Source organism: Hyla sarda, unplaced genomic scaffold (genome assembly GCF_029499605.1).
Source record: "Hyla sarda isolate aHylSar1 unplaced genomic scaffold, aHylSar1.hap1 scaffold_544, whole genome shotgun sequence".
Taxonomy (NCBI): domain Eukaryota; kingdom Metazoa; phylum Chordata; class Amphibia; order Anura; family Hylidae; genus Hyla; species Hyla sarda.
The window spans coordinates 56,271-78,485 of NW_026610555.1; the positions used below are offsets into that span (position 1 = coordinate 56,271).

The following is a 22,215-nucleotide window of genomic DNA, read 5'->3' on the forward strand; positions in this document are numbered from 1 at the left end:
TGAGATCTATGCTTTAGACTGTATCTAAACCTGCTCCAACATGGACTGACATTCTGGCCTACTTTCAGCCGATGCGACTTGTCTGTCGCTGAACAGTCGCTTTTTATGTATTCAGCACCTATGTATAATGTTGTAAAAATGCTCTAGAAGCTAAAGTCGCAGAAATGTCACACATATTTGGCCTGCAACTTTCTGTGCGACAAATTCAGACAGGAAAAATCAGTATAAATCCTTAGAAAATTATCCCCCAGTGTCTCCATCTGCTGGCGGTATTGAATAAGCATTGCTGCACTGATGGGGTATGCATTAGACGAAAAAAAAGAAGAAAAAGAAGAATAATACGCCCAGAAAAGAGGCGAAAAGGAGAAAAACGTAAAAAAACGTGAAAAAAAAGTAAGAGGAAGAGAAGGGAAAAAAAAGGTGGAAATGGGTTTAAAAGTGATTTCGGCGGAGAATATATATATATATATATATATATATATATATATATATATATATATATATGCGCACACACACACATAGATATAAACGTATTCTCCGTTGAGATATTGCAGCCGCTGCTGTGTCCAGGCCCAGGAGCCTTAGCACTGTGCTGTGATGTCACTCAATACCACTGACATCACTAGGTGTAAACAACATCTCTCCTTTGCTGTGTATGTGACTATGGAGCTGTTTGGTGATGTCGTCTATTACGGCCTTCATAGAAGCAACAGGAGATTGTTGCATCCATCTTGAACCCTCAGAACTACAGTGCTATGATGTCACTCACTTCCACAGGCCTTGCAGAGTGTAAACAACAACAACCCAGCTTTGTTGTGTATGTAACCAAAGGGATTTGTGATGTCACCTAGAACCTTCACAGCAGCGACAGCTTTATGAGGAGCATCAGCACTGCTCTGCCTGAGCAGAACCATCACCGCCATAGGTTGTCAAATAACCCGGATTTAACCCACACAGGTAAGTCCAATGGGGTGCAGGCATGTCCTCTATGCTTACAGCTTCCCGTGGGTGTTGGTTTGATACCGTTTGGGGACAGCCAAGGAGGCATCTGCAGGCAACAAAGGTAGGTGTGTGCTTGTGTGTGTGTTTCCTATGCAGATCCTAAGCCCAGTGTCACATGCAAGTAGGAGGAGTAAGAAGGGTTCCTGGCAAATCCGGGTTATGGATTGCATTTAAAAAGGCCCCGTGGGAGTGCAATGGGCCCCTGTCTTGCTGCTTAGCAATAATGGTATGGGTTTAGGTTCTGCTGTGTGTACTGGTGGTTGACTGCCCCCCAGCCCAGAGTGTGCATGGAAAATTGTCTGGCAGCCTCCCTGACAGCAAGCAGTGATAGTGCCCATGAAGGGGACCTTGTTGGGCCCGCCCCTTTCACGGTTATCGCTTCTCGGCCTTTTGGCTAAGATCAAGTGTAGTATCTGTTCTTATCAGTTTAATATCTGATACGTCCCCTATCTGGGGACCATATATTAAATGGATTTTTGAGAACGGGGGCCGATTTCGAAGCTTGCTTCCGTCGCCCTATGCATTGACCCGATATGGCAGTATCTTCGGGTACAGTGCACCACCCCCTTACAGGGTTAAAAAGAAAGATTCCTACTTTCATTGCTACCTGCTTGCTGGCTAGCCAGCTAGCCAGCCCTGTGGGCCTTGCTGCTGCTGCAGCCAATAAACAAAAGGTGGTGCTGCTGCTGCTTCTGCTGCTTCTGCTTCTGCTTGTGTCTGGCCCCTGTTGGAGCGTCCAGGCACAGGACTTCTGCTGCTGCTGACTAAATGGCCTCCTTAATTGGATCATTTGAGTAGCCAGCACACCTGTGCAGGTAGGGCATGACATGATAGGCAGCTGCCTTGATAGCGGGTGGGTGCTGAATGTTCCTAATTGACAAAATAAGATTAATGCTTATGAAGAAATATAAAATCTCATCCCTTCCCCAATATCGCGCCACACCCCTACCCCTTAATTCCCTGGTTGAACGTGATGGACATATGTCTTTTTTCGACCGTACTAACTATGTAACTATGTAACATAACATGGGGGGGGGGGGGTCTCCTGGCTGTTCACACAGGTGTGTCATTGCTGTACATTGACCATGCATTGCTTCTGTGGTATTGCAAAGGCAAAGACAAATGCTTCCAGCCATCCATTGCACTAATGGATTGGTCATCAGCTGGCTGTCTATGTCCCGCATCAATATAGACCAAAGTACAGAGGGTTAGGCTATGCTATTGTGCACCTACCTGATGCATCAGAAGGTGCGAGGCCCTTGCTAAATTCTGTGCACAGACTTTGAGATCTATGCTTTAGACTGTATCTAAACCTGCTCCAACATGGACTGACATTCTGGCCTACTTTCAGCCGATGCGACTTGTCTGTCGCTGAACAGTCGCTTTTTATGTATTCAGCACCTATGTATAATGTTGTAAAAATGCTCTAGAAGCTAAAGTCGCAGAAATGTCACACATATTTGGCCTGCAACTTTCTGTGCGACAAATTCAGACAGGAAAAATCAGTATAAATCCTTAGAAAATTATCCCCCAGTGTCTCCATCTGCTGGCGGTATTGAATAAGCATTGCTGCACTGATGGGGTATGCATTAGACGAAAAAAAAGAAGAAAAAGAAGAATAATACGCCCAGAAAAGAGGCGAAAAGGAGAAAAACGTAAAAAAACGTGAAAAAAAAGTAAGAGGAAGAGAAGGGAAAAAAAGGTGGAAATGGGTTTAAAAGTGATTTCGGCGGAGAAATATATATATATATATATATATATATATATATATATATATATATATGCGCACACACACACATAGATATAAACGTATTCTCCGTTGAGATATTGCAGCCGCTGCTGTGTCCAGGCCCAGGAGCCTTAGCACTGTGCTGTGATGTCACTCAATACCACTGACATCACTAGGTGTAAACAACATCTCTCCTTTGCTGTGTATGTGACTATGGAGCTGTTTGGTGATGTCGTCTATTACGGCCTTCATAGAAGCAACAGGAGATTGTTGCATCCATCTTGAACCCTCAGAACTACAGTGCTATGATGTCACTCACTTCCACAGGCCTTGCAGAGTGTAAACAACAACAACCCAGCTTTGTTGTGTATGTAACCAAAGGGATTTGTGATGTCACCTAGAACCTTCACAGCAGCGACAGCTTTATGAGGAGCATCAGCACTGCTCTGCCTGAGCAGAACCATCACCGCCATAGGTTGTCAAATAACCCGGATTTAACCCACACAGGTAAGTCCAATGGGGTGCAGGCATGTCCTCTATGCTTACAGCTTCCCGTGGGTGTTGGTTTGATACCGTTTGGGGACAGCCAAGGAGGCATCTGCAGGCAACAAAGGTAGGTGTGTGCTTGTGTGTGTGTTTCCTATGCAGATCCTAAGCCCAGTGTCACATGCAAGTAGGAGGAGTAAGAAGGGTTCCTGGCAAATCCGGGTTATGGATTGCATTTAAAAAGGCCCCGTGGGAGTGCAATGGGCCCCTGTCTTGCTGCTTAGCAATAATGGTATGGGTTTAGGTTCTGCTGTGTGTACTGGTGGTTGACTGCCCCCCAGCCCAGAGTGTGCATGGAAAATTGTCTGGCAGCCTCCCTGACAGCAAGCAGTGATAGTGCCCATGAAGGGGACCTTGTTGGGCCCGCCCCTTTCACGGTTATCGCTTCTCAGCCTTTTGGCTAAGATCAAGTGTAGTATCTGTTCTTATCAGTTTAATATCTGATACGTCCCCTATCTGGGGACCATATATTAAATGGATTTTTGAGAACGGGGGCCGATTTCGAAGCTTGCTTCCGTCGCCCTATGCATTGACCCGATATGGCAGTATCTTCGGGTACAGTGCACCACCCCCTTACAGGGTTAAAAAGAAAGATTCCTACTTTCATTGCTACCTGCTTGCTGGCTAGCCAGCTAGCCAGCCCTGTGGGCCTTGCTGCTGCTGCAGCCAATAAACAAAAGGTGGTGCTGCTGCTGCTTCTGCTGCTTCTGCTTCTGCTTGTGTCTGGCCCCTGTTGGAGCGTCCAGGCACAGGACTTCTGCTGCTGCTGACTAAATGGCCTCCTTAATTGGATCATTTGAGTAGCCAGCACACCTGTGCAGGTAGGGCATGACATGATAGGCAGCTGCCTTGATAGCGGGTGGGTGCTGAATGTTCCTAATTGACAAAATAAGATTAATGCTTATGAAGAAATATAAAATCTCATCCCTTCCCCAATATCGCGCCACACCCCTACCCCTTAATTCCCTGGTTGAACGTGATGGACATATGTCTTTTTTCGACCGTACTAACTATGTAACTATGTAACATAACATGGGGGGGGGGGGGGTTTCCTGGCTGTTCACACAGGTGTGTCATTGCTGTACATTGACCATGCATTGCTTCTGTGGTATTGCAAAGGCAAAGACAAATGCTTCCAGCCATCCATTGCACTAATGGATTGGTCATCAGCTGGCTGTCTATGTCCCGCATCAATATAGACCAAAGTACAGAGGGTTAGGCTATGCTATTGTGCACCTACCTGATGCATCAGAAGGTGCGAGGCCCTTGCTAAATTCTGTGCACAGACTTTGAGATCTATGCTTTAGACTGTATCTAAACCTGCTCCAACATGGACTGACATTCTGGCCTACTTTCAGCCGATGCGACTTGTCTGTCGCTGAACAGTCGCTTTTTATGTATTCAGCACCTATGTATAATGTTGTAAAAATGCTCTAGAAGCTAAAGTCGCAGAAATGTCACACATATTTGGCCTGCAACTTTCTGTGCGACAAATTCAGACAGGAAAAATCAGTATAAATCCTTAGAAAATTATCCCCCAGTGTCTCCATCTGCTGGCGGTATTGAATAAGCATTGCTGCACTGATGGGGTATGCATTAGACGAAAAAAAAGAAGAAAAAGAAGAATAATACGCCCAGAAAAGAGGCGAAAAGGAGAAAAACGTAAAAAAACGTGAAAAAAAAGTAAGAGGAAGAGAAGGGAAAAAAAGGTGGAAATGGGTTTAAAAGTGATTTTGGCGGAGAAATATATATATATATATATATATATATATATATATATATATATATATATGCGCACACACACACATAGATATAAACGTATTCTCCGTTGAGATATTGCAGCCGCTGCTGTGTCCAGGCCCAGGAGCCTTAGCACTGTGCTGTGATGTCACTCAATACCACTGACATCACTAGGTGTAAACAACATCTCTCCTTTGCTGTGTATGTGACTATGGAGCTGTTTGGTGATGTCGTCTATTACGGCCTTCATAGAAGCAACAGGAGATTGTTGCATCCATCTTGAACCCTCAGAACTACAGTGCTATGATGTCACTCACTTCCACAGGCCTTGCAGAGTGTAAACAACAACAACCCAGCTTTGTTGTGTATGTAACCAAAGGGATTTGTGATGTCACCTAGAACCTTCACAGCAGCGACAGCTTTATGAGGAGCATCAGCACTGCTCTGCCTGAGCAGAACCATCACCGCCATAGGTTGTCAAATAACCCGGATTTAACCCACACAGGTAAGTCCAATGGGGTGCAGGCATGTCCTCTATGCTTACAGCTTCCCGTGGGTGTTGGTTTGATACCGTTTGGGGACAGCCAAGGAGGCATCTGCAGGCAACAAAGGTAGGTGTGTGCTTGTGTGTGTGTTTCCTATGCAGATCCTAAGCCCAGTGTCACATGCAAGTAGGAGGAGTAAGAAGGGTTCCTGGCAAATCCGGGTTATGGATTGCATTTAAAAAGGCCCCGTGGGAGTGCAATGGGCCCCTGTCTTGCTGCTTAGCAATAATGGTATGGGTTTAGGTTCTGCTGTGTGTACTGGTGGTTGACTGCCCCCCAGCCCAGAGTGTGCATGGAAAATTGTCTGGCAGCCTCCCTGACAGCAAGCAGTGATAGTGCCCATGAAGGGGACCTTGTTGGGCCCGCCCCTTTCACGGTTATCGCTTCTCGGCCTTTTGGCTAAGATCAAGTGTAGTATCTGTTCTTATCAGTTTTCATGCTGGTGGGGATGGGTGCTGGATGCAGGTGTACCAGGGCTTTCCGGGGCTGGTTCTGAGGAATCAGCTCGACGGCTGCCCCGATGTGACCTGTTCCCTTCGGGTCTCGCCATGAGGCTGAGAGGGTCTAGAGCCGAGGTACTTTTGTGCCTCGGGGAGTGGTGACCCCGAGGTGCCGAAACTCACTGGGAGAATAGACTCACTGAGTTGAAGCACGGGCACCATAATCTCTTCACCTTGTGGCACTCACCTCTTGATTCCCGGCCTTCTGGCTAGGATCAGAGAAATTTTTATAGATCCGGCCGGATGTCCGGGCAGTATATCTGCACACATTCACTTATTTATTTATTTTTTGTCTCACTGTGTCACTTTTTGCGTGTTGTGTGTTCACAGGATTTGTCAGGATGCGGTAGCCCTTCTGGGTGTCCCTCCTGGCGGTCTAGGGGAGGTGTGTGTGGCCATTAGGTTCCGCACCTCCCTGCAAACACCCCGGGTACTCCTGCTTTGGCAGGGTACCTACCGTAATCGGCTCTGCGGGCAGATACCTTGGCTAACGCCAAGGGGGATGCCGGGAGCATTTGTGGTCCCCTAGTAGCTTCGGCGAAAAGGGACATCGAACCTGGAACCTCGCAGGTACCTTTTGGTCCGGAGGCGAAGGGTAAGGTTTGTTGGGGGGCCTCTCTCCTATCGGAGAAGGGCTTGCGATAGACCGCATCCTTTGTGCACGTTTTTTTTAGTGTAACACGTTTGCACTTTTTCTTGCACTTTGGGTGAATCGAAAGCACGTTCCTCGGCTTTAAAAAAAAAAAAAAAAAAAAAAAAAAAAAATCTGTTCTTATCAGTTTAATATCTGATACGTCCCCTATCTGGGGACCATATATTAAATGGATTTTTGAGAACGGGGGCCGATTTCGAAGCTTGCTTCCGTCGCCCTATGCATTGACCCGATATGGCAGTATCTTCGGGTACAGTGCACCACCCCCTTACAGGGTTAAAAAGAAAGATTCCTACTTTCATTGCTACCTGCTTGCTGGCTAGCCAGCTAGCCAGCCCTGTGGGCCTTGCTGCTGCTGCAGCCAATAAACAAAAGGTGGTGCTGCTGCTGCTTCTGCTGCTTCTGCTTCTGCTTGTGTCTGGCCCCTGTTGGAGCGTCCAGGCACAGGACTTCTGCTGCTGCTGACTAAATGGCCTCCTTAATTGGATCATTTGAGTAGCCAGCACACCTGTGCAGGTAGGGCATGACATGATAGGCAGCTGCCTTGATAGCGGGTGGGTGCTGAATGTTCCTAATTGACAAAATAAGATTAATGCTTATGAAGAAATATAAAATCTCATCCCTTCCCCAATATCGCGCCACACCCCTACCCCTTAATTCCCTGGTTGAACGTGATGGACATATGTCTTTTTTCGACCGTACTAACTATGTAACTATGTAACATAACATGGGGGGGGGGGGGTCTCCTGGCTGTTCACACAGGTGTGTCATTGCTGTACATTGACCATGCATTGCTTCTGTGGTATTGCAAAGGCAAAGACAAATGCTTCCAGCCATCCATTGCACTAATGGATTGGTCATCAGCTGGCTGTCTATGTCCCGCATCAATATAGACCAAAGTACAGAGGGTTAGGCTATGCTATTGTGCACCTACCTGATGCATCAGAAGGTGCGAGGCCCTTGCTAAATTCTGTGCACAGACTTTGAGATCTATGCTTTAGACTGTATCTAAACCTGCTCCAACATGGACTGACATTCTGGCCTACTTTCAGCCGATGCGACTTGTCTGTCGCTGAACAGTCGCTTTTTATGTATTCAGCACCTATGTATAATGTTGTAAAAATGCTCTAGAAGCTAAAGTCGCAGAAATGTCACACATATTTGGCCTGCAACTTTCTGTGCGACAAATTCAGACAGGAAAAATCAGTATAAATCCTTAGAAAATTATCCCCCAGTGTCTCCATCTGCTGGCGGTATTGAATAAGCATTGCTGCACTGATGGGGTATGCATTAGACGAAAAAAAAGAAGAAAAAGAAGAATAATACGCCCAGAAAAGAGGCGAAAAGGAGAAAAACGTAAAAAAACGTGAAAAAAAAGTAAGAGGAAGAGAAGGGAAAAAAAGGTGGAAATGGGTTTAAAAGTGATTTCGGCGGAGAAATATATATATATATATATATATATATATATATATATATATATATATATATATATATGCGCACACACACACATAGATATAAACGTATTCTCCGTTGAGATATTGCAGCCGCTGCTGTGTCCAGGCCCAGGAGCCTTAGCACTGTGCTGTGATGTCACTCAATACCACTGACATCACTAGGTGTAAACAACATCTCTCCTTTGCTGTGTATGTGACTATGGAGCTGTTTGGTGATGTCGTCTATTACGGCCTTCATAGAAGCAACAGGAGATTGTTGCATCCATCTTGAACCCTCAGAACTACAGTGCTATGATGTCACTCACTTCCACAGGCCTTGCAGAGTGTAAACAACAACAACCCAGCTTTGTTGTGTATGTAACCAAAGGGATTTGTGATGTCACCTAGAACCTTCACAGCAGCGACAGCTTTATGAGGAGCATCAGCACTGCTCTGCCTGAGCAGAACCATCACCGCCATAGGTTGTCAAATAACCCGGATTTAACCCACACAGGTAAGTCCAATGGGGTGCAGGCATGTCCTCTATGCTTACAGCTTCCCGTGGGTGTTGGTTTGATACCGTTTGGGGACAGCCAAGGAGGCATCTGCAGGCAACAAAGGTAGGTGTGTGCTTGTGTGTGTGTTTCCTATGCAGATCCTAAGCCCAGTGTCACATGCAAGTAGGAGGAGTAAGAAGGGTTCCTGGCAAATCCGGGTTATGGATTGCATTTAAAAAGGCCCCGTGGGAGTGCAATGGGCCCCTGTCTTGCTGCTTAGCAATAATGGTATGGGTTTAGGTTCTGCTGTGTGTACTGGTGGTTGACTGCCCCCCAGCCCAGAGTGTGCATGGAAAATTGTCTGGCAGCCTCCCTGACAGCAAGCAGTGATAGTGCCCATGAAGGGGACCTTGTTGGGCCCGCCCCTTTCACGGTTATCGCTTCTCGGCCTTTTGGCTAAGATCAAGTGTAGTATCTGTTCTTATCAGTTTTCATGCTGGTGGGGATGGGTGCTACATGGAGGATGCAGGTGTACCAGGGCTTTCCGGGGCTGGTTCTGAGGAATCAGCTCGACGGCTGCCCCGATGTGACCTGTTCCCTCCGGGTCTCGCCATGAGGCTGAGAGGGTCTAGAGCCGAGGTACTTTTGTGCCTCGGGGAGTGGTGACCCCGAGGTGCCGAAACTCACTGGGAGGATAGACTCACTGAGTTGAAGCACGGGCACCATAATCTCTTCACCTTGTGGCACTCACCTCTTGATTCCCGGCCTTCTGGCTAGGATCAGAGAAATTTTTATAGATCCGGCCGGATGTCCGGGCAGTATATCTGCACACATTCACTTATTTATTTATTTTTCGTCACTGTGTCACTTTTTGCGTGTTGTGTGTTCACAGGATTTGTCAGGATGCGGTAGCCCTTCTGGGTGTCCCTCCTGGCGGTCTAGGGGAGGTGTGTGTGGCCATTAGGTTCCGCACCTCCCTGCAAACACCCCGGGTACTCCTGCTTGGCAGGGTACCTACCGTAATCGGCTCTGCGGGCAGATACCTTGGCTAACGCCAAGGGGGATGCCGGGAGCATTTGTGGTCCCCTAGTAGCTTCGGCGAAAAGGGACATCGAACCTGGAACCTCGCAGGTACCTTTTGGTCCGGAGGCGAAGGGTAAGGTTTGTTGGGGGGCCTCTCTCCTATCGGAGAAGGGCTTGCGATAGACCGCATCCTTTGTGCACGTTTTTTTAGTGTAACACGTTTGCACTTTTTCTTGCACTTTGGGTGAATCGAAAGCACGTTCCTCGGCTTTAGATAAAAAAAAAAAAAAAAAAAAAAAAAAAAAATCTGTTCTTATCAGTTTAATATCTGATACGTCCCCTATCTGGGGACCATATATTAAATGGATTTTTGAGAACGGGGGCCGATTTCGAAGCTTGCTTCCGTCGCCCTATGCATTGACCCGATATGGCAGTATCTTCGGGTACAGTGCACCACCCCCTTACAGGGTTAAAAAGAAAGATTCCTACTTTCATTGCTACCTGCTTGCTGGCTAGCCAGCTAGCCAGCCCTGTGGGCCTTGCTGCTGCTGCAGCCAATAAACAAAAGGTGGTGCTGCTGCTGCTTCTGCTGCTTCTGCTTCTGCTTGTGTCTGGCCCCTGTTGGAGCGTCCAGGCACAGGACTTCTGCTGCTGCTGACTAAATGGCCTCCTTAATTGGATCATTTGAGTAGCCAGCACACCTGTGCAGGTAGGGCATGACATGATAGGCAGCTGCCTTGATAGCGGGTGGGTGCTGAATGTTCCTAATTGACAAAATAAGATTAATGCTTATGAAGAAATATAAAATCTCATCCCTTCCCCAATATCGCGCCACACCCCTACCCCTTAATTCCCTGGTTGAACGTGATGGACATATGTCTTTTTTCGACCGTACTAACTATGTAACTATGTAACATAACATGGGGGGGGGGGGGGTCTCCTGGCTGTTCACACAGGTGTGTCATTGCTGTACATTGACCATGCATTGCTTCTGTGGTATTGCAAAGGCAAAGACAAATGCTTCCAGCCATCCATTGCACTAATGGATTGGTCATCAGCTGGCTGTCTATGTCCCGCATCAATATAGACCAAAGTACAGAGGGTTAGGCTATGCTATTGTGCACCTACCTGATGCATCAGAAGGTGCGAGGCCCTTGCTAAATTCTGTGCACAGACTTTGAGATCTATGCTTTAGACTGTATCTAAACCTGCTCCAACATGGACTGACATTCTGGCCTACTTTCAGCCGATGCGACTTGTCTGTCGCTGAACAGTCGCTTTTTATGTATTCAGCACCTATGTATAATGTTGTAAAAATGCTCTAGAAGCTAAAGTCGCAGAAATGTCACACATATTTGGCCTGCAACTTTCTGTGCGACAAATTCAGACAGGAAAAATCAGTATAAATCCTTAGAAAATTATCCCCCAGTGTCTCCATCTGCTGGCGGTATTGAATAAGCATTGCTGCACTGATGGGGTATGCATTAGACGAAAAAAAAGAAGAAAAAGAAGAATAATACGCCCAGAAAAGAGGCGAAAAGGAGAAAAACGTAAAAAAACGTGAAAAAAAAGTAAGAGGAAGAGAAGGGAAAAAAAGGTGGAAATGGGTTTAAAAGTGATTTCGGCGGAGAAATATATATATATATATATATATATATATATATATATATGCGCACACACACACATAGATATAAACGTATTCTCCGTTGAGATATTGCAGCCGCTGCTGTGTCCAGGCCCAGGAGCCTTAGCACTGTGCTGTGATGTCACTCAATACCACTGACATCACTAGGTGTAAACAACATCTCTCCTTTGCTGTGTATGTGACTATGGAGCTGTTTGGTGATGTCGTCTATTACGGCCTTCATAGAAGCAACAGGAGATTGTTGCATCCATCTTGAACCCTCAGAACTACAGTGCTATGATGTCACTCACTTCCACAGGCCTTGCAGAGTGTAAACAACAACAACCCAGCTTTGTTGTGTATGTAACCAAAGGGATTTGTGATGTCACCTAGAACCTTCACAGCAGCGACAGCTTTATGAGGAGCATCAGCACTGCTCTGCCTGAGCAGAACCATCACCGCCATAGGTTGTCAAATAACCCGGATTTAACCCACACAGGTAAGTCCAATGGGGTGCAGGCATGTCCTCTATGCTTACAGCTTCCCGTGGGTGTTGGTTTGATACCGTTTGGGGACAGCCAAGGAGGCATCTGCAGGCAACAAAGGTAGGTGTGTGCTTGTGTGTGTGTTTCCTATGCAGATCCTAAGCCCAGTGTCACATGCAAGTAGGAGGAGTAAGAAGGGTTCCTGGCAAATCCGGGTTATGGATTGCATTTAAAAAGGCCCCGTGGGAGTGCAATGGGCCCCTGTCTTGCTGCTTAGCAATAATGGTATGGGTTTAGGTTCTGCTGTGTGTACTGGTGGTTGACTGCCCCCCAGCCCAGAGTGTGCATGGAAAATTGTCTGGCAGCCTCCCTGACAGCAAGCAGTGATAGTGCCCATGAAGGGGACCTTGTTGGGCCCGCCCCTTTCACGGTTATCGCTTCTCGGCCTTTTGGCTAAGATCAAGTGTAGTATCTGTTCTTATCAGTTTAATATCTGATACGTCCCCTATCTGGGGACCATATATTAAATGGATTTTTGAGAACGGGGGCCGATTTCGAAGCTTGCTTCCGTCGCCCTATGCATTGACCCGATATGGCAGTATCTTCGGGTACAGTGCACCACCCCCTTACAGGGTTAAAAAGAAAGATTCCTACTTTCATTGCTACCTGCTTGCTGGCTAGCCAGCTAGCCAGCCCTGTGGGCCTTGCTGCTGCTGCAGCCAATAAACAAAAGGTGGTGCTGCTGCTGCTTCTGCTGCTTCTGCTTCTGCTTGTGTCTGGCCCCTGTTGGAGCGTCCAGGCACAGGACTTCTGCTGCTGCTGACTAAATGGCCTCCTTAATTGGATCATTTGAGTAGCCAGCACACCTGTGCAGGTAGGGCATGACATGATAGGCAGCTGCCTTGATAGCGGGTGGGTGCTGAATGTTCCTAATTGACAAAATAAGATTAATGCTTATGAAGAAATATAAAATCTCATCCCTTCCCCAATATCGCGCCACACCCCTACCCCTTAATTCCCTGGTTGAACGTGATGGACATATGTCTTTTTTCGACCGTACTAACTATGTAACTATGTAACATAACATGGGGGGGGGGGGGGTCTCCTGGCTGTTCACACAGGTGTGTCATTGCTGTACATTGACCATGCATTGCTTCTGTGGTATTGCAAAGGCAAAGACAAATGCTTCCAGCCATCCATTGCACTAATGGATTGGTCATCAGCTGGCTGTCTATGTCCCGCATCAATATAGACCAAAGTACAGAGGGTTAGGCTATGCTATTGTGCACCTACCTGATGCATCAGAAGGTGCGAGGCCCTTGCTAAATTCTGTGCACAGACTTTGAGATCTATGCTTTAGACTGTATCTAAACCTGCTCCAACATGGACTGACATTCTGGCCTACTTTCAGCCGATGCGACTTGTCTGTCGCTGAACAGTCGCTTTTTATGTATTCAGCACCTATGTATAATGTTGTAAAAATGCTCTAGAAGCTAAAGTCGCAGAAATGTCACACATATTTGGCCTGCAACTTTCTGTGCGACAAATTCAGACAGGAAAAATCAGTATAAATCCTTAGAAAATTATCCCCCAGTGTCTCCATCTGCTGGCGGTATTGAATAAGCATTGCTGCACTGATGGGGTATGCATTAGACGAAAAAAAAGAAGAAAAAGAAGAATAATACGCCCAGAAAAGAGGCGAAAAGGAGAAAAACGTAAAAAAACGTGAAAAAAAAGTAAGAGGAAGAGAAGGGAAAAAAAGGTGGAAATGGGTTTAAAAGTGATTTCGGCGGAGAAATATATATATATATATATATATATATATATATATATATATATATATATATGCGCACACACACACATAGATATAAACGTATTCTCCGTTGAGATATTGCAGCCGCTGCTGTGTCCAGGCCCAGGAGCCTTAGCACTGTGCTGTGATGTCACTCAATACCACTGACATCACTAGGTGTAAACAACATCTCTCCTTTGCTGTGTATGTGACTATGGAGCTGTTTGGTGATGTCGTCTATTACGGCCTTCATAGAAGCAACAGGAGATTGTTGCATCCATCTTGAACCCTCAGAACTACAGTGCTATGATGTCACTCACTTCCACAGGCCTTGCAGAGTGTAAACAACAACAACCCAGCTTTGTTGTGTATGTAACCAAAGGGATTTGTGATGTCACCTAGAACCTTCACAGCAGCGACAGCTTTATGAGGAGCATCAGCACTGCTCTGCCTGAGCAGAACCATCACCGCCATAGGTTGTCAAATAACCCGGATTTAACCCACACAGGTAAGTCCAATGGGGTGCAGGCATGTCCTCTATGCTTACAGCTTCCCGTGGGTGTTGGTTTGATACCGTTTGGGGACAGCCAAGGAGGCATCTGCAGGCAACAAAGGTAGGTGTGTGCTTGTGTGTGTGTTTCCTATGCAGATCCTAAGCCCAGTGTCACATGCAAGTAGGAGGAGTAAGAAGGGTTCCTGGCAAATCCGGGTTATGGATTGCATTTAAAAAGGCCCCGTGGGAGTGCAATGGGCCCCTGTCTTGCTGCTTAGCAATAATGGTATGGGTTTAGGTTCTGCTGTGTGTACTGGTGGTTGACTGCCCCCCAGCCCAGAGTGTGCATGGAAAATTGTCTGGCAGCCTCCCTGACAGCAAGCAGTGATAGTGCCCATGAAGGGGACCTTGTTGGGCCCGCCCCTTTCACGGTTATCGCTTCTCGGCCTTTTGGCTAAGATCAAGTGTAGTATCTGTTCTTATCAGTTTAATATCTGATACGTCCCCTATCTGGGGACCATATATTAAATGGATTTTTGAGAACGGGGGCCGATTTCGAAGCTTGCTTCCGTCGCCCTATGCATTGACCCGATATGGCAGTATCTTCGGGTACAGTGCACCACCCCCTTACAGGGTTAAAAAGAAAGATTCCTACTTTCATTGCTACCTGCTTGCTGGCTAGCCAGCTAGCCAGCCCTGTGGGCCTTGCTGCTGCTGCAGCCAATAAACAAAAGGTGGTGCTGCTGCTGCTTCTGCTGCTTCTGCTTCTGCTTGTGTCTGGCCCCTGTTGGAGCGTCCAGGCACAGGACTTCTGCTGCTGCTGACTAAATGGCCTCCTTAATTGGATCATTTGAGTAGCCAGCACACCTGTGCAGGTAGGGCATGACATGATAGGCAGCTGCCTTGATAGCGGGTGGGTGCTGAATGTTCCTAATTGACAAAATAAGATTAATGCTTATGAAGAAATATAAAATCTCATCCCTTCCCCAATATCGCGCCACACCCCTACCCCTTAATTCCCTGGTTGAACGTGATGGACATATGTCTTTTTTCGACCGTACTAACTATGTAACTATGTAACATAACATGGGGGGGGGGGGGGGTCTCCTGGCTGTTCACACAGGTGTGTCATTGCTGTACATTGACCATGCATTGCTTCTGTGGTATTGCAAAGGCAAAGACAAATGCTTCCAGCCATCCATTGCACTAATGGATTGGTCATCAGCTGGCTGTCTATGTCCCGCATCAATATAGACCAAAGTACAGAGGGTTAGGCTATGCTATTGTGCACCTACCTGATGCATCAGAAGGTGCGAGGCCCTTGCTAAATTCTGTGCACAGACTTTGAGATCTATGCTTTAGACTGTATCTAAACCTGCTCCAACATGGACTGACATTCTGGCCTACTTTCAGCCGATGCGACTTGTCTGTCGCTGAACAGTCGCTTTTTATGTATTCAGCACCTATGTATAATGTTGTAAAAATGCTCTAGAAGCTAAAGTCGCAGAAATGTCACACATATTTGGCCTGCAACTTTCTGTGCGACAAATTCAGACAGGAAAAATCAGTATAAATCCTTAGAAAATTATCCCCCAGTGTCTCCATCTGCTGGCGGTATTGAATAAGCATTGCTGCACTGATGGGGTATGCATTAGACGAAAAAAAAGAAGAAAAAGAAGAATAATACGCCCAGAAAAGAGGCGAAAAGGAGAAAAACGTAAAAAAACGTGAAAAAAAAGTAAGAGGAAGAGAAGGGAAAAAAAGGTGGAAATGGGTTTAAAAGTGATTTCGGCGGAGAAATATATATATATATATATATATATATATATATATATATATATGCGCACACACACACATAGATATAAACGTATTCTCCGTTGAGATATTGCAGCCGCTGCTGTGTCCAGGCCCAGGAGCCTTAGCACTGTGCTGTGATGTCACTCAATACCACTGACATCACTAGGTGTAAACAACATCTCTCCTTTGCTGTGTATGTGACTATGGAGCTGTTTGGTGATGTCGTCTATTACGGCCTTCATAGAAGCAACAGGAGATTGTTGCATCCATCTTGAACCCTCAGAACTACAGTGCTATGATGTCACTCACTTCCACAGGCCTTGCAGAGTGTAAACAACAACAACCCAGCTTTGTTGTGTATGTAACCAAAGGGATTTGTGATGTCACCTAGAACCTTCACAGCAGCGACAGCTTTATGAGGAGCATCAGCACTGCTCTGCCTGAGCAGAACCATCACCGCCATAGGTTGTCAAATAACCCGGATTTAACCCACACAGGTAAGTCCAATGGGGTGCAGGCATGTCCTCTATGCTTACAGCTTCCCGTGGGTGTTGGTTTGATACCGTTTGGGGACAGCCAAGGAGGCATCTGCAGGCAACAAAGGTAGGTGTGTGCTTGTGTGTGTGTTTCCTATGCAGATCCTAAGCCCAGTGTCACATGCAAGTAGGAGGAGTAAGAAGGGTTCCTGGCAAATCCGGGTTATGGATTGCATTTAAAAAGGCCCCGTGGGAGTGCAATGGGCCCCTGTCTTGCTGCTTAGCAATAATGGTATGGGTTTAGGTTCTGCTGTGTGTACTGGTGGTTGACTGCCCCCCAGCCCAGAGTGTGCATGGAAAATTGTCTGGCAGCCTCCCTGACAGCAAGCAGTGATAGTGCCCATGAAGGGGACCTTGTTGGGCCCGCCCCTTTCACGGTTATCGCTTCTCGGCCTTTTGGCTAAGATCAAGTGTAGTATCTGTTCTTATCAGTTTAATATCTGATACGTCCCCTATCTGGGGACCATATATTAAATGGATTTTTGAGAACGGGGGCCGATTTCGAAGCTTGCTTCCGTCGCCCTATGCATTGACCCGATATGGCAGTATCTTCGGGTACAGTGCACCACCCCCTTACAGGGTTAAAAAGAAAGATTCCTACTTTCATTGCTACCTGCTTGCTGGCTAGCCAGCTAGCCAGCCCTGTGGGCCTTGCTGCTGCTGCAGCCAATAAACAAAAGGTGGTGCTGCTGCTGCTTCTGCTGCTTCTGCTTCTGCTTGTGTCTGGCCCCTGTTGGAGCGTCCAGGCACAGGACTTCTGCTGCTGCTGACTAAATGGCCTCCTTAATTGGATCATTTGAGTAGCCAGCACACCTGTGCAGGTAGGGCATGACATGATAGGCAGCTGCCTTGATAGCGGGTGGGTGCTGAATGTTCCTAATTGACAAAATAAGATTAATGCTTATGAAGAAATATAAAATCTCATCCCTTCCCCAATATCGCGCCACACCCCTACCCCTTAATTCCCTGGTTGAACGTGATGGACATATGTCTTTTTTCGACCGTACTAACTATGTAACTATGTAACATAACATGGGGGGGGGGGGGGGGTCTCCTGGCTGTTCACACAGGTGTGTCATTGCTGTACATTGACCATGCATTGCTTCTGTGGTATTGCAAAGGCAAAGACAAATGCTTCCAGCCATCCATTGCACTAATGGATTGGTCATCAGCTGGCTGTCTATGTCCCGCATCAATATAGACCAAAGTACAGAGGGTTAGGCTATGCTATTGTGCACCTACCTGATGCATCAGAAGGTGCGAGGCCCTTGCTAAATTCTGTGCACAGACTTTGAGATCTATGCTTTAGACTGTATCTAAACCTGCTCCAACATGGACTGACATTCTGGCCTACTTTCAGCCGATGCGACTTGTCTGTCGCTGAACAGTCGCTTTTTATGTATTCAGCACCTATGTATAATGTTGTAAAAATGCTCTAGAAGCTAAAGTCGCAGAAATGTCACACATATTTGGCCTGCAACTTTCTGTGCGACAAATTCAGACAGGAAAAATCAGTATAAATCCTTAGAAAATTATCCCCCAGTGTCTCCATCTGCTGGCGGTATTGAATAAGCATTGCTGCACTGATGGGGTATGCATTAGACGAAAAAAAAGAAGAAAAAGAAGAATAATACGCCCAGAAAAGAGGCGAAAAGGAGAAAAACGTAAAAAAACGTGAAAAAAAAGTAGGAGGAAGAGAAGGGAAAAAAAGGTGGAAATGGGTTTAAAAGTGATTTCGGCGGAGAATATATATATATATATATATATATATATATATATATATATATATGCGCACACACACACATAGATATAAACGTATTCTCCGTTGAGATATTGCAGCCGCTGCTGTGTCCAGGCCCAGGAGCCTTAGCACTGTGCTGTGATGTCACTCAATACCACTGACATCACTAGGTGTAAACAACATCTCTCCTTTGCTGTGTATGTGACTATGGAGCTGTTTGGTGATGTCGTCTATTACGGCCTTCATAGAAGCAACAGGAGATTGTTGCATCCATCTTGAACCCTCAGAACTACAGTGCTATGATGTCACTCACTTCCACAGGCCTTGCAGAGTGTAAACAACAACAACCCAGCTTTGTTGTGTATGTAACCAAAGGGATTTGTGATGTCACCTAGAACCTTCACAGCAGCGACAGCTTTATGAGGAGCATCAGCACTGCTCTGCCTGAGCAGAACCATCACCGCCATAGGTTGTCAAATAACCCGGATTTAACCCACACAGGTAAGTCCAATGGGGTGCAGGCATGTCCTCTATGCTTACAGCTTCCCGTGGGTGTTGGTTTGATACCGTTTGGGGACAGCCAAGGAGGCATCTGCAGGCAACAAAGGTAGGTGTGTGCTTGTGTGTGTGTTTCCTATGCAGATCCTAAGCCCAGTGTCACATGCAAGTAGGAGGAGTAAGAAGGGTTCCTGGCAAATCCGGGTTATGGATTGCATTTAAAAAGGCCCCGTGGGAGTGCAATGGGCCCCTGTCTTGCTGCTTAGCAATAATGGTATGGGTTTAGGTTCTGCTGTGTGTACTGGTGGTTGACTGCCCCCCAGCCCAGAGTGTGCATGGAAAATTGTCTGGCAGCCTCCCTGACAGCAAGCAGTGATAGTGCCCATGAAGGGGACCTTGTTGGGCCCGCCCCTTTCACGGTTATCGCTTCTCGGCCTTTTGGCTAAGATCAAGTGTAGTAATACAGGAGATCTGGTCAGAAGGTACTCGGGTACCCCTCTCCTCGGCCTTGTGGGATCGCCCAGCTTTATTGCCTGGGCTTCACCCACTTGTTGCTATTGGGGAGAGGGCCTAGTCCCAGGGTAACGAGTAGCGATCGCCTCTCAAGACCTTCGGGTGGAGAGAGGTTAGAACCATGGATGATGATCCGGATCCAGGTTCTGTGCCGGCATACGCAAGGATCAAAAACACCGTGAGAGTCATTCTCACGGATGATACCAAAAGGGCAGACGATTTGAAATTCGTAGTAGAGGACGTGCTCGGAGGAGTTTTCGGAATACAGAAGGGCGAGATATTGGCAATCCAGGACTACCCGAAGCGTAAAATTTTTGATGTGACGTTCACACAAAATGGCATCCACAGAGATTTTGTTACCAGAGCTGCTGCGAGTAAAGACAAAAAGCTTCAGGGTGTCCGGATTATTGAGCACGTTCTAGACGATATTAAGCTGGTGGTAGTAAAGATGTATTCCCCTTTTGCCAACCTACACGATGTTGAGTTGTTTTTACAAGTCTATTTTAGTAAGGTTGAGTGCAGAGGAAAAATCATGAACAGCTGTGGCATCTGGACATCTAAGTGGAGATTTCAGGTTACATGCAAAAAAGATGACAGATTGCCAGGGGGAATACAACTACCACCAGCTCGTTTTAAAATAAATAATATGTGTGGCGACCTCTTTTATGCGGGGATGCCAAGCTACTGCAGGAAGTGTCACAGATATGGACACACAAAAGAAAACTGTGAAAGTACATGCAAAAAATGTGGTAGCACACAGCACGAGACAGAAAAATGCACAAGAGGAGGGAGGTGCAATTTCTGTCAACAATTCGGTCACCTTTTCTCCTCTTGTCCCCACAGACATAGGACGGAGCAGCAGTGGCAACCCTGGAGGCAGCAAGGACAGCAACCGGGACACCAGCCGAGGCAAGCAGAGCCAGTGATTACCCCCCCACAAGAGGTAAGCAGTGAGATGGAGAAGGAGAAAGACCCCCCTCAGGCAAAAGGAGGGGACCCTAAAGAGCAGAGGATGGCCAAAAAACGTGCAAGTGGTGGAAAAACTGGCCCCCAGGAGCATGCTGGGTTAAGAGAGGAGCGTACGGCGGCCGAATCCGCTCCTCAGCAACCTCTGGCTCAGGGTCCCCCTGAGAGCGATGATCCGGGTGGAGAGGTGAAGGTTAAAAGGCGGAGGGGCTCCAGAAGACTCTATTCGGAGGCGGTCCAGGGGGAGCCGATGGAAGTACCTGCGGATGCAGGGAACCCAAGTGACGTTCCTCCACAGGTCCCCATAGGGGATACCCCCCCTCCTCCCTGCCAGGAGGAGGTTTCAGGGGTGACCGTCTCTGAGGTACCAGAGACGGAACTAAGTGAACACCCGACCCCTATGGAGGGGCAAGAGGTGGAAGAACCCAATGAGTCTGGAGCCCTGATTGCCAGGATGCCCGAGAACAACTATGCCTCAATCATGATGGAGGAGGGGGGTCGGCTGAGTGATGGTGCCTCCTCTCCTGCTTCCTCTATGCGTACAGTTGAGTCAGATTTTGGGGGGTATGAGGCTTCGGAGGGGGAATCAGAGGTGTAAGACGTTTTCTTGTACATTCCCATGGCTGAGTTGTCCGGTCTGTCCTTGAACGTGAGAAGTGTGAGCGCCAGAGTAAGAAGGGTTGCCCTATTTAATTACTTGTCGGTTTTTGCTGCTTCCGTCCTTTTCCTGCAGGAATGTGGCATCCCGCACAGATTAAATTATAAAGAATATGAAGATGATTGGGTGCACGGTCCATCAGTCTGGTCTGGATCAAATGAGTCCAGATCAGCAGGGGTCGCCATACTTTTTAAAGGGAACGTTTTAATTGAGAGTTTTAACGAAATTTTACCAGGCAGAATTTTATTGGTCAACGCTTTTATTAATGGTATTAAATGGCAGTTTTTAAATTTTTATGGTTCTCCTGATAAGAATGAAAGAATAAAAATGTTGGAGATTTTACCCCTTTTTATTAACAATTCTAGTCCTCTTGTTTTATCAGGTGATTTTAATTGTATTTTAAGGGGAGAACGCCGTTTTTCGAACGCAGTGAGTAGGAACTATGATAAGACGTCTTTTATGTTAAAAAACTTGATTTTAGATTTTAATCTCACTGATGTTTTTAAAAAATGTAATTTTAACGTACCAGAGGAAGACGGTGTTACCTGGAGCAATGCAAGCTGTAGCTCCAGGATAGATTTTATTTTTTGTTCTTATCAAGTACTGCCTTTTAACTGTGATCTTTTTACCAATGTTTTTTCTGACCATAAATTATTGTATTTTAAAGTTAAAAGTGATTTTAAAAAGAGAACCGGTAGGAATGCCTGGAAGTTAAACGTGTCCCTTTTAGAAGATCCGCAGGTTTTATCAGATTTTATCACCTTTTACAAGGAATGCAGACGAGTAAAAGACCCCAACACTCCCACCAGTATCTGGTGGGAAAAAATGAAACTAAAAATAAAAGAATTTTTTATCCGTGTTGGGGTTAGGAAAGCTAAAGAAAAACGTGAATTTTATAATATCCTAAATACTCGTCTGCAAACCCTGTACAAATTCAGAGCACATGGGATGGAGGTGGAGAAGGAGGTACATGATCTTAAAAAAGAAATAACTAAGTGCCTGGAGCAGAAAGGAAAAGAAATTATCTTTAGGTCTCGAATACAGCATCTTGAGGAAAACGAGACCTGCTCCAGGTATTTTTTTAAGAAAATACATGAAAATAGAAGGTTAATAGAAAACATTGAAGGAGTGAATGATGTACAGGGTATTTTAAAAAAGGTGCAAGAGTTTTATGCGGATCTTTTTAATGTAAAACACATTGATGAATGTTTTATGAATGACTCGTTAAAGGAGATCACCAATTTTTTAGATCCTGTCTCACAGTCTTTTTTATTGCAGAATATTTCAGAGCAGGAGATTTTAGAGACCGTCAAGAGTTTTAAAACAGGTAAAGTGCCTGGGCCGGATGGTATACCCATTGAATTTTATGTTACTTTTTATGGTATTTTAAAAGAAGATTTGTTCTCCCTTTTTACGGAAGTCTTTAAGTCTAAAATCCTCCCAGG

General features: G+C 46.2%; 7 non-coding genes and 3 pseudogenes across 7 annotated transcripts; all 10 read left to right on the forward strand.

The window, feature by feature from the left end:
* Positions 1-1,376: 1,376 nt before the first annotated feature.
* LOC130339530 (U2 spliceosomal RNA) lies at positions 1,377-1,567 on the forward strand. Its single transcript, XR_008879883.1, has one exon. It is a non-coding gene; the product is annotated as a U2 spliceosomal RNA (small nuclear RNA).
* Positions 1,568-3,657: 2,090 nt separating this feature from the next.
* LOC130339484 (U2 spliceosomal RNA) lies at positions 3,658-3,848 on the forward strand. Its single transcript, XR_008879853.1, has one exon. It is a non-coding gene; the product is annotated as a U2 spliceosomal RNA (small nuclear RNA).
* A 2,093-nt stretch (positions 3,849-5,941) lies between these two features.
* LOC130339500 (U2 spliceosomal RNA) lies at positions 5,942-6,094 on the forward strand (annotated as a pseudogene).
* A 694-nt stretch (positions 6,095-6,788) lies between these two features.
* On the forward strand, positions 6,789-6,980 carry LOC130339498 (U2 spliceosomal RNA). Its single transcript, XR_008879862.1, has one exon. It is a non-coding gene; the product is annotated as a U2 spliceosomal RNA (small nuclear RNA).
* Positions 6,981-9,080: 2,100 nt separating this feature from the next.
* LOC130339501 (U2 spliceosomal RNA) lies at positions 9,081-9,190 on the forward strand (annotated as a pseudogene).
* Positions 9,191-9,930: 740 nt separating this feature from the next.
* On the forward strand, positions 9,931-10,126 carry LOC130339499 (U2 spliceosomal RNA). Its single transcript, XR_008879863.1, has one exon. It is a non-coding gene; the product is annotated as a U2 spliceosomal RNA (small nuclear RNA).
* A 2,083-nt stretch (positions 10,127-12,209) lies between these two features.
* Positions 12,210-12,400, forward strand: LOC130339531 (U2 spliceosomal RNA). Its single transcript, XR_008879884.1, has one exon. It is a non-coding gene; the product is annotated as a U2 spliceosomal RNA (small nuclear RNA).
* A 2,095-nt stretch (positions 12,401-14,495) lies between these two features.
* Positions 14,496-14,686, forward strand: LOC130339532 (U2 spliceosomal RNA). The gene has a single exon (XR_008879885.1). It is a non-coding gene; the product is annotated as a U2 spliceosomal RNA (small nuclear RNA).
* Positions 14,687-16,774: 2,088 nt separating this feature from the next.
* LOC130339533 (U2 spliceosomal RNA) lies at positions 16,775-16,965 on the forward strand. The gene has a single exon (XR_008879886.1). It is a non-coding gene; the product is annotated as a U2 spliceosomal RNA (small nuclear RNA).
* Positions 16,966-19,055: 2,090 nt separating this feature from the next.
* Positions 19,056-19,188, forward strand: LOC130339506 (U2 spliceosomal RNA; annotated as a pseudogene).
* The last annotated feature ends 3,027 nt before the right edge of the window (positions 19,189-22,215 follow it).